A 13,454-nucleotide genomic window follows, 5' to 3' on the forward strand; every position below is an offset into this window, starting at 1 on the left:
CCCCCCCCCCCCCCCCCCCCCCCCCCCCCCCCCCCCCCCCCCCCCCCCCCCCCCCCCCCCCCCCCCCCCCCCCCCCCCCCCCCCCCCCCCCCCCGAAGCAGCAGGGAGCAAAGCTGGCATTAAGCACAGTCAAAACTTAATGAAAAAGCATGGCTTGATTCATTAGCCTACACTAGTGAGGGGGATGAAACTCTAATCTGTAGCCTTTCTATGTCATGAATACAACAAGGACCCAGCAATTTTAAACAGTACACAAAAACAGAAGATTGCTGTACAAGTTCATATTTCTTGCAGTTCAATAATATTGTTTTAATAGATATTCTTTGTTTCAATAGATGAACATCAGGAGACTGAAGTCCCAGTAAGGCAAGCAAGGACGAACTTTCTCGAGTTTTAACTGTCCGTTTCGACAAAAGTCTTTGTCAAACCTCAGTTTGTGGTGTTTTCTTCTATTCAAAATATCCAACAATCAGTATATTAGTTCATGAGTGGCTGTATGTAGCTCTTATCTATCACAAAGTCTTTCCGGATAACACATCTTCATAAAAGTATGAAGTAAAATTCTATATAAGTATCAGAACAAATTACGAAGACTTAGATGGGGTAACATTTTACCCCAATTTATTTATTTATTTATTTATTGTTTCTATTTGTATCCCGCCTTGCTGGACACGCTGGCTCAAGGCGGCTAACAAGAACAAAATATCACAATCCAAAATTAAGACAGTTAAAAACAACATCCCAGTTAACAACATCAATAGATAAAAACAGCAAATGATGGCGGTATTCAAGTCGGCCCAATGGTAGGGATAGCATCCAACAAAGTCAGATGATAACGATGTTCCAAGTCAACACAATATAATGGGTTGAGAGAAAGTTATCTGTTTTTCAATCCATTTTTTTCTGGGGGAAATTAATCATAAATAAAACGTAATTTTCCTTTGTGGATAGCATCCAAAAGACTGTCAGTGACAATGTCCTAAAACAGCAAAATGTTACAGCCACTAAACCTTTTTGCTAGAAAAGAACACCTGGTGTAGGTAGTTATCCCCAATTCCAGGACCAGGCATCTAGAAAATGTTTTCCTTAAGAGTATTAAGCAGCATCAAACAACACAGAAAACAGAATAGACAAGCAATTATAATTCTTCTTCCCAGATTTTTTTGCATGTTTAGTTTAAAATATAATTTATATCCAATGCAAAATACTATATGTGTAAGACGTAACTTATAAATATTGAATCATTTTCCAAGCCATTTGCAGTCTTATCTAATGCTGTTACAGATGTGTGAACTTTTGGCTCCTCATCACTCTCATTATTTCATTATCACACACAAGCTCCTGTTTGCCATGAAGAGAGGGTATAATCTTTTATGATACCAACTTCCTGAAGAAGAAATAGCTTTATTACAAGGAGATGCTTAAAGAAGCCTGGCCAGCAATACTGTACATTTTATATGCCTTTGGGGACAAAAGCAACACATTTGCAAGCTCTTTAGATGTGTATGAGTAGAAGCTGACATTAATCCCGTCCCCCATAGAGCAGTATAACAACAGATTACCTATGGATGGATAACAGATATGGGCAGCCATGACAGCTATGACATAATTGATTCAGAAAGATATGCAGAGCATCCATCTCGGGACATCCACAATGTATTTTAATACTCAAATTTCAAAGATCCTGAGGAACTGGGGACCATTCAAATATGCAGAGATTCCTTCCTTTCTATCTCAAAGTATCTTCTATTGGGCTTAGGCAGCATAGATATAGAGAGTATGGATAGCAGCAAGTCCTATGTTTCAAGTAAGGGTTTTAAAGGAGAAAATCACTGACTTATTTCACTTGCTGATTGATTCAGGCATTTATTTTTGAGGTTGTAAAGTCAAAATATGTTCGCTCCAAACTTCCAGCATAGCAGAATCTCCCCATGAAAACATGAAATGTCTACATTCAACCACCATTCTCTTTTTACTTTCAAAGAGTTTTGAGTAGCAGTAGTTGTCCTTTGAAAGAGAACAATTTGTGACCAGGGTGATGCTGGTGACCATAACAACATTCCACTGGGCAGTAATATTTTGCTTTTAAATGCCAGGTCAGTAAAGTGGCAGTCTCCACGATTTAATTCTGGCATGTATCACTGAGATCTGGTGGGGAGAGGGGGTGTTAATCTTTCCCAACTATGACCCCCAGGGTACTAGTGGTATACCAGCATAGGCCTGGTGGGCAGGGAGTTGATGTCACTGTAGTCTCCTGGGATTGTATCCCCCTGTCTTGATACCCTTTAAAACTCTCCTGCGTTTGAGAGTGTGCATCTAGTGGTGGGAGTGTGAGAAAGGATTGGAATTCTGTTGGTGTAGCACAGCCCCCTGCCCAGCTGTCTTCCTGCCTGAGCTTGTGGTTGTGGTCTTGGATGTGGTGCTGTGGACTCTTAAATTGGTTGTCTTGGGGGACTTCAGCATCCATGCTGAGGCTACGTTGTTTGGAGCAGCACAGGATTTCATAGTCTCCATGACAACTATGAGCCTATTTCAGGTAATAACAGGCTCCATACTCTGTGCAGGTCATACTCTTGATCTGTTTTTTTGGGGGGGGCAGTATGAAGACAATTTAAGTGAAGAAGGTCCTCTTGTCATGGACAGATTACTACTTCCTGGGGTTCAGACTTATTACAGAGGTACCAAAACTTCACAGGGCTGGGATATTGATTAAAATGTTCCACACACATTGCCTGATTGATCCAATAGGTTTTCAGACAACATTGGGGAATTTTCCTGCTCAGTGCTCACATTAATGCCCTGGTTGACCTCTGGAATGGGTAAATGGCTTGGGCAATTGACACTATTACACCTAGGTGTCTTCTGTCAGGTCAAATAGCCCAGGCAGCCCCTTGATATACTGAGGGGCTGTGGGTGATGAAAAGATAGGGGGATTCGCAAGTGAAAGTGAAGCAAGACTCAGGATGAATCTGAAAAGGCATGGGCTAGAGCTCATTTGAAAACTTACTCTTTGTCAGTGATGGGGACAAAGAAACAATACTTTTTCTTCACCATTACATTTATATAGGGTAGACCTGCCGGACTCTTCTGGGTGGTCAGAGGTCCATTTGGTTTTGGCTAATGGGATGAAATGGACTGTTCTGCAGCCTACAGTGACCTTTTTACTGAGCACTTTGTGGATAAAATCTTTCACATCCATTCCAATTTGGACTCTGCATTTTGCAGCAGCTGCATCAGATGGCCCCAGGATGCCAGTTGGTCTAGTTTGGTGTAGTTGTTAAGAGTGGTGGACTCTAATCTGGAGAACCACTCCTCCACATGCAGCCAGCTCAGTGACCTTGAGTGAGTCACAGTTCTCTCAAGAGCAGTTCTCTCTCAGCCCCACCTGCCTCACAGGGTGTTTGTTGTGGGGAGAGAAAGGGAAGGAGATTGTAAGCTACTCTGAGGCTCTGAAACTCTGAGTGAAGGGTAGGGTATAAATCCAACTCCTTCTCCTCCTTCTGTGGGATACCTTTCAGCTTGTGCAGTAAATACCTCCCTGAGATAACAGGATGGTTGCTCCTGCCTTGAAGGGGACAGTGGTGTGTCCACTTTTAAAGAAACCTACTCTGGACCCAGAAGAGTTACCATCCAGTCTCAAATGTACCATTCTTGAGCAAGGTGATTGAACAGGTGGGAAAAACCCAATTAGATTCTGTCAAATGGTAGGGCATTCAGCTTTATAAAGTCACAAATATTATCACACTGCTAGGGGGCTAGCTCAGTACCTGAAGAGAACTAAGAATTTTGGCAGGAAAAATCGGCATCACAGTGAAGAAGAAGCAGGGGTCCGTCATACCTGGTTATAGGCCTGAAATGGCCTTGGCCACCCTTGTGGATGACATGTTGCAGGAGATGGATGGGGGAGTATGACCTTGTATGGTATTGATCTTTAAAGCCCTGTACAGCTTGGGGACAACATACCTTAAGGACTGCCTTCTCCCATACAAACCTATGTGTTCACTCCGGTCATCCTCAGAGGCCCTGCTTCAGTTGCCCCCACCCTTGGAGGCTAGGCAGGTGGCAACCCGGGAAAGGGCCTTCTCCATTGTGACACCAAAACTTTGAAATCCCCTCCCCAGGGAGATACATCTGTCCCCCTCTATCGGTGTCTTTCGCCAGGAGGTGAAAACTCTTTCGTTTTGTCTGACATACCTCAAATAATAGTTATTGGCCCTCCTTCTAGTGTTTGTTTGTTTACATGTTTTAATTGAACTGTATTTTTAATTGTTTAAATACTTTAATGTTCTTATGTTCACTGCATTGTGGATCCTGATTGGGTGGAAAGGCAGCATAAATAAAAATGTTTCAAATACAAAATAAAATAATACACTTTAATAATAATATACTGACATTTCTTGAAAACTAGAATGTCACACATATGACTCATACTCTATTTGCCTTCACTATCTCTTCTCACATATGCCTGAGTTCTTTAAACCCTCTGATTTATTCCTTTGTCATCCCACAGAATAGGAATGCTGCTGATCAATGCATTTTTGCATGAATGTGCTCCCTATAAGGTATACCTAGTCACAATCTACAGCACTTTACACTCATAGAAATTTGTTCAGTATTCCTATTACAGGACAATAGACTACCATGACTATTACACTGAATAAACTTCCTAATAATAAGAGTAGCTCAATAATGGAACTTATTACCTTGGGAGGTGGACAGCTTTTCCTCTCTAGAGACCATCAAGAGGAGCCTGGAGAAACTATATGTTAGGGATAGCTGCAGTACATAAGCTCTGTTCTGACTTTCATATCAGTGCACAAAAGTTATCAATAGAATAACAATTATCAGCACAGCTTACAAGGATTTTGAAGATATGAAAAAGGTTAAGGAAAACATGAATATTGATTTGGGGAATGCTACTAGGGTTGTCTTACAGATTTCTATTGGAGTTTATAGTGAGGATAATGTGTATCCCAGTTGCTTGTGAATTTTAGCTTTAGGAAGATGCTTACTATGTATGTTTTAGCTTATTCCAGATCTTTAAAGGGATGTAGTTTGGCTTGCAATATGTTTTCAAGTTGTACTTTGGAGGTTTCTAGCTGTTTGAAGACAAAAGTTCACGCAATTCATAAATAGCAGATCCATTTTGAAAATGTTATCGAAATGACTAGGGTTTTATGATGCAGAACTGTTAGCAGGCTCAGAAGAGGTAATATTGACTATTTACTTTAATGGCAAGTCATCAAAGGCTCACATACCAGTGTATAAATATCTTTAGGAGTGCAGCTAAATTTGAGGCAAGATTATTGGTAAAGCACCAGGCCAGCTGCTTCTACTGACATGGAAGGTTTGAGGATAACTATGGAGAAATTATACCTGAGAATTTCTGTGCCTTGTGATTACCATTGTTTGTTTCATTTGAATACGGTACTTTTTAAATTTAAAAGGCACATATTCACTAGTCATCCAGTTATATCACAATTTCCTGTTTATTTTAAAGGAATGGTAGCTTTCTGCGGTGGCGCAGGGAGTAAAACACCTGCTATAACATCTAGCGGCCGGGGTGAGCTCCTGGCCCTAGTCCCAGCTCCCACCCACCCAGCAGCTCGAAAGCATACTTGCGAGTAGACAAAGTGGGTACCTGCCCTAGGTTGCAAGGGGCACCCTCCTCCTTGTTGGGAGGCGTGTAGCAGGCGGCAATGGCAGTAACGGCGGCAATGGTGAACAGCGATGGTGGGACAGCCTGGCGACCCAGTGAGCATGCGGAACTTGGACGGAGGCGGAGCTACAAAGGCGCGGTGACGTGCGGCACGGTGGAGCCAGTTCGGACAGAGCCGAGGCTGCGGCCATGCGGCCAGCGCATGGCTGCGCTCTAGGGGGAAGCCACTGGAAAGAAGCTGCCGAACTACCAGCTCTATACCCGAAGCCTGCCGGAATGCAACAACAACAACAAAAGAGCCGCTCTGCTACTTGGGTGCTGGTAGGTAGTCACCTCCCCTGTTAATGTGGCCCTAGACAGGAAATATAATCATATGTAAACCGCTCAGAGACCCTTGCAAAAAAGGGTTTGAGCGGTATATAAGCCCAAAGTTAAATAAAAGTTGTAATATTTTGCTGAAATAAGGTTCAACAGGCCACGGCTCGAACAGCTGTTGGGCTGGAGGGGCGCCTTTGCCTCCCAGCTAGAAGAGGCAGGCTGGGTTTAGGCAACAAAGGCACCACATACAGGCATTGGGAGGGGGAGGGGCGTGAGAAGGCTTAAAAGCCCGGCCCCACCTCTCTTTCACAGCAGTCCCTCGCGGTCGTTGGCCAGAGGAGAGCTCTGCGGTGCGGCTGCATTGCTGGGGCCTACCTCTGCTTTGGCTGCATGGTGGAGCTCCTCTTCGGGTCGACAACCGCGTAAAAGTGGAGGCCTGCTACCATGCAGCCTCCCTCTACTGGGACCGGCTGTGAGACACACAGCACCCCGGGAACGTCGAGCGGTGGTGGTGGCTGAAGCGGCGGACATGGCGGTGGCAGATGCAGTGGCGGCAGCTGAGGTGTGGATGCGGTGGATGCCGTAGCGGCGGCTGAAGCAGTGGATGCAGCAGCGGCAGATACAGCGGTGGTGGTGTGGGGCCAGCCGGGCCTCTGGGCCAGTAATTGGTGAGGGAGCACGGCGGCAGCAGTTGGGACACATCCACACAATGGTTCCAGGGGCAGTCTGTGGCAGTGGCTTGTGGCTGCGCATGCTTGTGTGGTTAAGTTGCTACATGGCTGTGCTCTCTGGGGATGCCAGGCCACACTGTTTGAATGAGTAGGGTGGCTCCAGGACAGCAGCTTCTGGGGGCGCAGGCTTGACCTGTGAGGCAGTCGAAGTACCACGTCCCCCTCTAGGGATGGGTGGTAGGCCATGAAGGCTGGAGGCTTGGAAGCCCATGTGCAACAGGCGGCCTTGTTCACATGGCAGGGACCCATGACCCTTACGCCGTGCCTCTCCCTCCACCCCCCGATGCTCTTGGAGCCTGTTATTGTTGGCTGGGGCCCCACCCATGGTTACCGGGGTCCCCTCCCACCTTTCCTTGTTTAATTGGGGGCTGTGACTCAGTGGTAGAGCATCTCGTGGCTTGGCTAGGGCCCAGGTGCAATCCCCAGCATCCCCAGTTGCAAGGATTAGGTAGATGGCAATGGTGATATGATGGGTCTTAGTCTCTGGACAGTCCCTGCAGGTCTGAGCAGATAACACTGACCTTGATTGCTCAGGGATCTGACTTCATATGAAGCAGTTTTTGGGTTTCATAGGATATTCTTTCCCTCTGGAGGCTGTTTTGTATCAGGAGTAGGTCAGCCATTTCATAAGTTGACCCAGTCAGCCATTTTACACACTGCCCCATGGCGGCCATTTTGTGCAGCAACTTGGAGCTACTTTTTCCCTTAGTTTGTGCCGGCCCCTGGGATGCAGCTGGGCAGTTGTGGATAGTCTGCAGGGAATTTTTTCTCACCCTGATTGAATGTTGGTGGCACGTGGTGGCATGGCTCCTAAGACGGGCTCCAGCCACTCTAGTGGCTGGGGTTGCCAGCCTCCAGGTGGGGCCTGGGGGATCTCTCGTTTTTGCAATTAATCTCCAGCTGACAGGATCAGCTTCTCTGGAATGATTGCTGCTTTGAAGGGTAGACTCTATGGCATTATGGGGGGCCCTCCCCTCCCCAAACGGAGCATAATTGTTAGCCCAAGGTAGCCCAATGTTGCCTAAGTCTGTGGTGCAGGGTGGCTTGCCCTATTGAAGAGACAAGGGAGGGGCAAGCTGTGTGGCCCCTGCCGTTGGTTCCAGTTAAAATTGTAAGTTAATAAAGTGGCCCTATATTTAAACCCAACATTTATGTCTGCCAAGTTATTTCCAGCTTGGGGGGCAATTGCAATTGCCAACTTTTCTTTCAAGTAGGGTTTCTGTTCTTATAACAGTGGGTAACCAGATGTAAATCTTTTTCCAATAATGCTCTTGCTTAGCAAATCTTCACCTGATAAATTTTGTTCCTCATTTAGCTATTAAATGCCAAAGTTCCCTTCCATTAAATCTGGCAATCCTAGAACAGTCATCTTGAAATGCAGCAGTATTTAAATGGCAGAGATTCATTGGGTAGACTCACATTGTCTATACATGTATTTAATGTAGCCATGCACCCTTTGTTTTATCTCCTGGCCAAAATTACCTGATAGGGTGACAAACAAATGTAGTAATGTCTACAATTCACTTGTAAAGCTGGCGGTAAGATTCTTCTAGAATGCAGGTAAACCCTGTTAAGCTTGTGGGTTGTTTTGTTCAAGGGCTGAGATGGCCTCTGTATGTCTGTGTGTCTGTCTGTTTGTGTGTCTATCTGTGTGTGTGTTCCCTAGTGAACTTGGGCTGGAAAAGTTCACTGGCTCCCTGAGAGAAAAAGGTTGGGGGAGTTTGGGCGCTTGTCCGATCAGTTCTACCTGGTCACTAGCCATGGTTCTGAAGCTGCAGTGGCAGCTGCTCCCCTTCACAGAGAGGGAGAGGGATGCAATGATTTTACTGGAGTGTAAGGTTTTTGAGCTGATCTAAACCTTGAGAATGGCTGACTAAAAAGTTTGTGTGTGTGTAGAGGTTTGTGGGTGGGAATGCTGTGGTTATCCATAAGTCATGTGCCGCCAAGGTCCTCTTATTGTTGGTATGCAAGCTTCGCCTTGCTTGCCTGTGAGAGAGTGGGGTCTTTTCATTCATTTTGGAATACAAAGTGCAGAATATTAAAATAAAGGTAAGAAGCTTGTTTTTCTTGAAGAGTGGGGTAACATATTTTCAGGGTTCAAGGGAATCAGGATGCTTATCTAGTTTCACTCTTCTTCTGCTGGTTAGGATTCCTTCTTGGTTTTTCAGGATGGGGCATCCTGACCATTAGGTAGTCTATTTCCAGACTCTCTCAGAGAGACAGAAGTTGTACTCCTCCTCCTACCCATTATTTGGGAATGCTAATGAAGGCTCTCTTCCTACACTCAGACAGAAGTTCTCTTTCTTCTTTCTATCCCCTTTTTGTTCATGGACACAAGGTCTGGAACAACCCTAAACCCTAGAATAACAACATATTTCTTCTAAAGTATTTTACTTTTATTTTAACCCTTTATGCCTAGAAGAAGAAGAAGCTGCCAAAAACTTTGCAATGCAAACAATAACAAAAACAACTGTTGTTTTTGTTATTGTTTGCAAAAACTTTGCAATGGCTGCTGTAAAATCATAGTTTATATCCGAAAGTAGGGTTTGGAAAACTGAATATGATGAGAAGTTATGCTGCAACCAAAATCCAACTCTGAATTCACTGCCCCCTCTCTTTTTTAAGCAAGGGACAGTCCACCATTATGTGTGAGATGGTATTGATAATGCCAGAACCACATTGACAAAATCTCTGAAAAGGGGATACCAAAAAACCTGCCATAAAAATTCATAGAAGGAAAAGCATTCAAATGTGCTAATATAAATGCTTGATGTTCTGACAGAACAGTAAGGGTAAATAAATAATGAGGGGGGTCTCCCATTGGAATAATTCCAAGAGTTAATGCTGGAAGTGTTAAAGTATAGTCCTATCTTGTGGTCAGGTCATTCCATTCTTATGAGGATGGTGGCAGCTGAGCTATTTTCAGGCTCTGCTCCACAAGTCCTGGGCCTTAACCTTTTCCACTTCACCTACACTGAGCTTTTGAGGATCAGGGCCGCCTAGGCCACAGTTGCCTATCAGTGACTTTCTTCTGACCTGGCTGTTCTTGCAGCCACATAGTGTCTAAATACAATGCTTCCTCCAGATGTTCCTGGTCATGGCTAATTTTCTTGTCTGGGACAGCTGCTGAGTCAGGAGAGTCCAGTGACTGAAGCATGGGCCAAACTTCTGCAGTCCATCACTTGAGGATATTTTTTTCCAGCCAGGCTCCAATACTATGGAGATCAGCTAGTGGGGGGAATATGCAGGAAAGGGCCCAACATTCAGCATCCCTGCTTTAATCAACTACTTTACCTGTGCTGAAATACACTACTTTACATGTACTTTTTCAAAGATGCTGATCTGCATATGTTATTTAGGCCTTGGACTAACCAACATATCTCTATTCACTAAGTTTTCCTTTGATCTTCAGGAAATACCTCTTGAATTTGACAGACAGAAATCCACAAGCATTTTGTCTTCCATTTCCACCAGGTTGGCCTTGAAAATTAGTTTGTTGTTTCTTCTTGATGTGGTGACCTGGTTTGTGCAACCTGGTTTGTGCAGCCTGTTCTTCCAAATATAGCCCATCTTTAAAAAAAACCTCCTTCAAGATGCTGTACAATTGAGCAGCATCCAGCTTCAGAAAGAAATGGGTCATTCTCTTCACCAAGTGTTGCCAAGGGTTCTGTGAAGAAATTGGTGTGCTGAGCAACTGGCTGTTCAGCAGCATGTGTTCAAGGCAGGCAGGCTGGGTGGGAGATGCTGTTCCCTTGCACTAGCTTGTCCATACTCACTGGATAGCTGTCCAACAAAGAGAGGCCAGTTCCCAGCTCTGGTTGGGAATTAGAACTCATCATTCTTTCCTCACTGTCTACAGTTTTCATGGGCAAGAAGTCCATGTCAGATTGAATGTGCTTAGAAAACACTCCTGGAGAATCTGAAAGTCCCCCCGAAGAGACCTGAAGCTGCTTTCTACCTTTCTTTAGAGGTTTTTATACCATTTGTTCTTTTTATGTCTGCAATAGTAAGCTGTGATGTAGGGTTCTCTGTTAGTATTTTGAAAAGTAAAGCTAAGGACAATGAATCAATCTTCTCCCATGGCGAAAGGTACATGGTATATTTCTTTTCAGAGTAAGTGTCACTAGGCTGGTCCCATGACCATTCTCCTGCCAACATAGTAGTGAGCACTATTCCACAGGACCAGAAATTAACGGGCTCAGCATGAAAAGCTTTTCTTTTAAGGACCTCTGGGAAGACATATGGGACGGTGCCACGCATTGTGTTCAACAATCGTTCATGGCCACTGTATTTAAACACAGTTGCTAGACCAAAGTCTGAGATTTTGAGGTTACCTCCTTCATCTAGCAAGAGATTATCAGGCTTAATATCCCTGTATGTTACCCCTATACTGTGGAGGTAGACCACACCACAGTCTGTGCATCTGATTCAGGCATTGCTATATCAGGTTCTATTCGCTCAAAGAATTCTTCTCCACTGCAGTACTCCAAGAAGAAATATGAATAATGCCTTCTTGTCAATGTTTTTACAATGTTCTCATGATTAATGTTAATGCAGATTTCCTTCTTAATCTGATCTGAGCACTCCGCTGTATGTTTCAACAATTTTCACTGCAACTGCTTCTTCAGTGCATCTGTTCTCAGCTAACTGAACTGCCTCATAGGCCCCTTCTCCAAGGGTCTGCACTAGGTCTCAGTCCGCCACAAAGGGCACTGCCATATTTACAAACACCACATATACCACCTGGTGGCTCCCAGCTCCGCAGCTCCTCAGCAAATGGTGCTTCCCATCAAGCAGCACCAGCTGCCATGGCAACAATGAGGGTCCAAAGAAATCTCTATTTAGAATCTCTAAAATATAATACCTCTGCATCCAAATATATTTTCAGTAATCACCCAGAGTGATGGCACTCTTATTTTCCATGCATGCAGTAAGAACTACATGGTATAACTCTGAACTATTATAGGTACTTCAGATACAGGAATTACTTCTTCTTCATAGCATGCACACACAGAGTATGCATGGCATTACATGGATTTCACCTCTGAGCTGCTCTGAATATGAAATAACCTCTACACTACATGTATCTTCACATGGAAAAACCATGTGTGACCACTTAGCATTTAGTGCAAGTTATGAAACATGCTAGCTCATTTAGAGTAGGAAAAAAACTGGTGGCAACAGTAAGCATTGAAATGGCAGGGCATGGAAAGCTTTCCCAGTCCCTACTTCCCAGATCCTAACAATTCTTGTAAGCCCCCCCCCCCTTCTGAGGTGTCTTAAATGGGGGAAAGCACATGTGCAATGCTGTGGTGGGAGTGCTACTAGGGGTGATGTGGAGCAGATACAGTGATCAGAGAAAGAATCAAGAGTTCCCTCCCTCGTTGCAATTGTTCTTGCAATTGTCCTGCCAGAAGTGGCTTATTTTCATCTGCACAGATATATTAGCATGCTGTTCCATGTATTTGCATTTAACATATAGCTTGGCCCTTAGATCCACAGACAGCTGAGAAAAGTTAAGAATCGCTTGAATTCACACTTGAAGAAAGGTTGTAGTGTATTGGACCTCCTGGTGCTGGAAGGAAGTGCTGGAACTGAACCTCTTAGCAAGAAGCTTCATTTTCATTTTGGCTTTTTCTGGCACTCAGTTCAGTTTAAAGTTTCCTCCTGACATGTTTTTGTGATTGCTGTAAAAATACCTCTTGGATTTATACTGTCTTTGTGGATCCCTCTTCATGATATCTAACGCTAGTTTTGGTATTATGTGTCTGCACTGGACCAAGAAGGAAAAAAACCTTTAAATATGCTGGCAGAAGATGATTTAAATTCTACTAAATCGAACTAGCAATTATAATCCATCTAATGTTCTTGGCAAATTTCCTGTGAGGCCATTAGACATGTTCTAATTGATATTAATATTCTTCTCAGGAAAGAAACACAGTTAAGTAATACTATATTATTCCAAACAATTTTTCCACCAGCCAATCAGACGGAAGCTGGCTCTTTATTATTGTTAATTACTGAAACTGTAGCAAGACCCAATAACATTTGATGTCAAATAAAATGTTCTTATTGGCGCTATTATTAATATAATTTCATCTCTATGAAAAAACCCCACATTGTGTTAACATGACATTCCAACTAAAGATAAGCAAATCATGATGCAATCAGGTCATTTTTTAAATATGCATCAGGAAGGGAAAGTTTAAATAGTATGCAGAGAATAATGACTGGTTACAAAGAGCTCAAGAAAACCAAAAGTACTAGTAGATGAGAAAATTAAACTAGAGAGATTTAAACACCAAATGCAAAACTGTTCTGACAAAAAGACAAAACAGGAGGAAAATGCAATGGAAAAATTGGATACATAGTGTTGGAGATGTCCTGTAGAACTCTGCTACAATTCTTTACCCCACAGTTATATGCTACAAAGATATGGGTGTAAATATGCTGTTAGATACATTTGGCTATGGCTTGGTATCCTTTATATGCTACTAGCTGCAAAGCCCGTTGAGGTGAAGTCAACAGGCCCTAGAAAGGTAGGGTGGGTGGGTGGTAGACAGACAGACAGACAGACAGATAGATAGAGGGGTTGGGAGAGAGAGAGAGAGAGGAAGGATGGAAGGACTGAAGGAAGGAAGAAGGGGGAGGGGGGGAGACAGACAGACAGGCAGAGATGGATGGAGGGAGGATGAAGGGGGGAAGAAGGTAAGAGGGGGGAGAGGGGGAAAGAATGAAGGGGGGTA

The 13,454-nt window shown here is 44.0% G+C and overlaps 1 protein-coding gene and 1 pseudogene across 1 annotated transcript in view; both read right to left on the reverse strand.

Moving 5' to 3' along the window:
• Positions 1-13,454, reverse strand: part of NEGR1 (neuronal growth regulator 1) — a 914,174-nt gene that overhangs the window by 183,558 nt on the left and 717,162 nt on the right. The gene's annotated exons all lie outside the window — the stretch shown is intronic.
• Positions 10,091-11,427, reverse strand: LOC107109404 (annotated as a pseudogene).

The sequence above is a fragment of the Gekko japonicus genome, unplaced genomic scaffold (assembly GCF_001447785.1).
Source record: "Gekko japonicus isolate JY-2015 unplaced genomic scaffold, Gekko_japonicus_V1.1 scaffold216, whole genome shotgun sequence".
In the NCBI taxonomy this organism is placed as follows: domain Eukaryota; kingdom Metazoa; phylum Chordata; class Lepidosauria; order Squamata; family Gekkonidae; genus Gekko; species Gekko japonicus.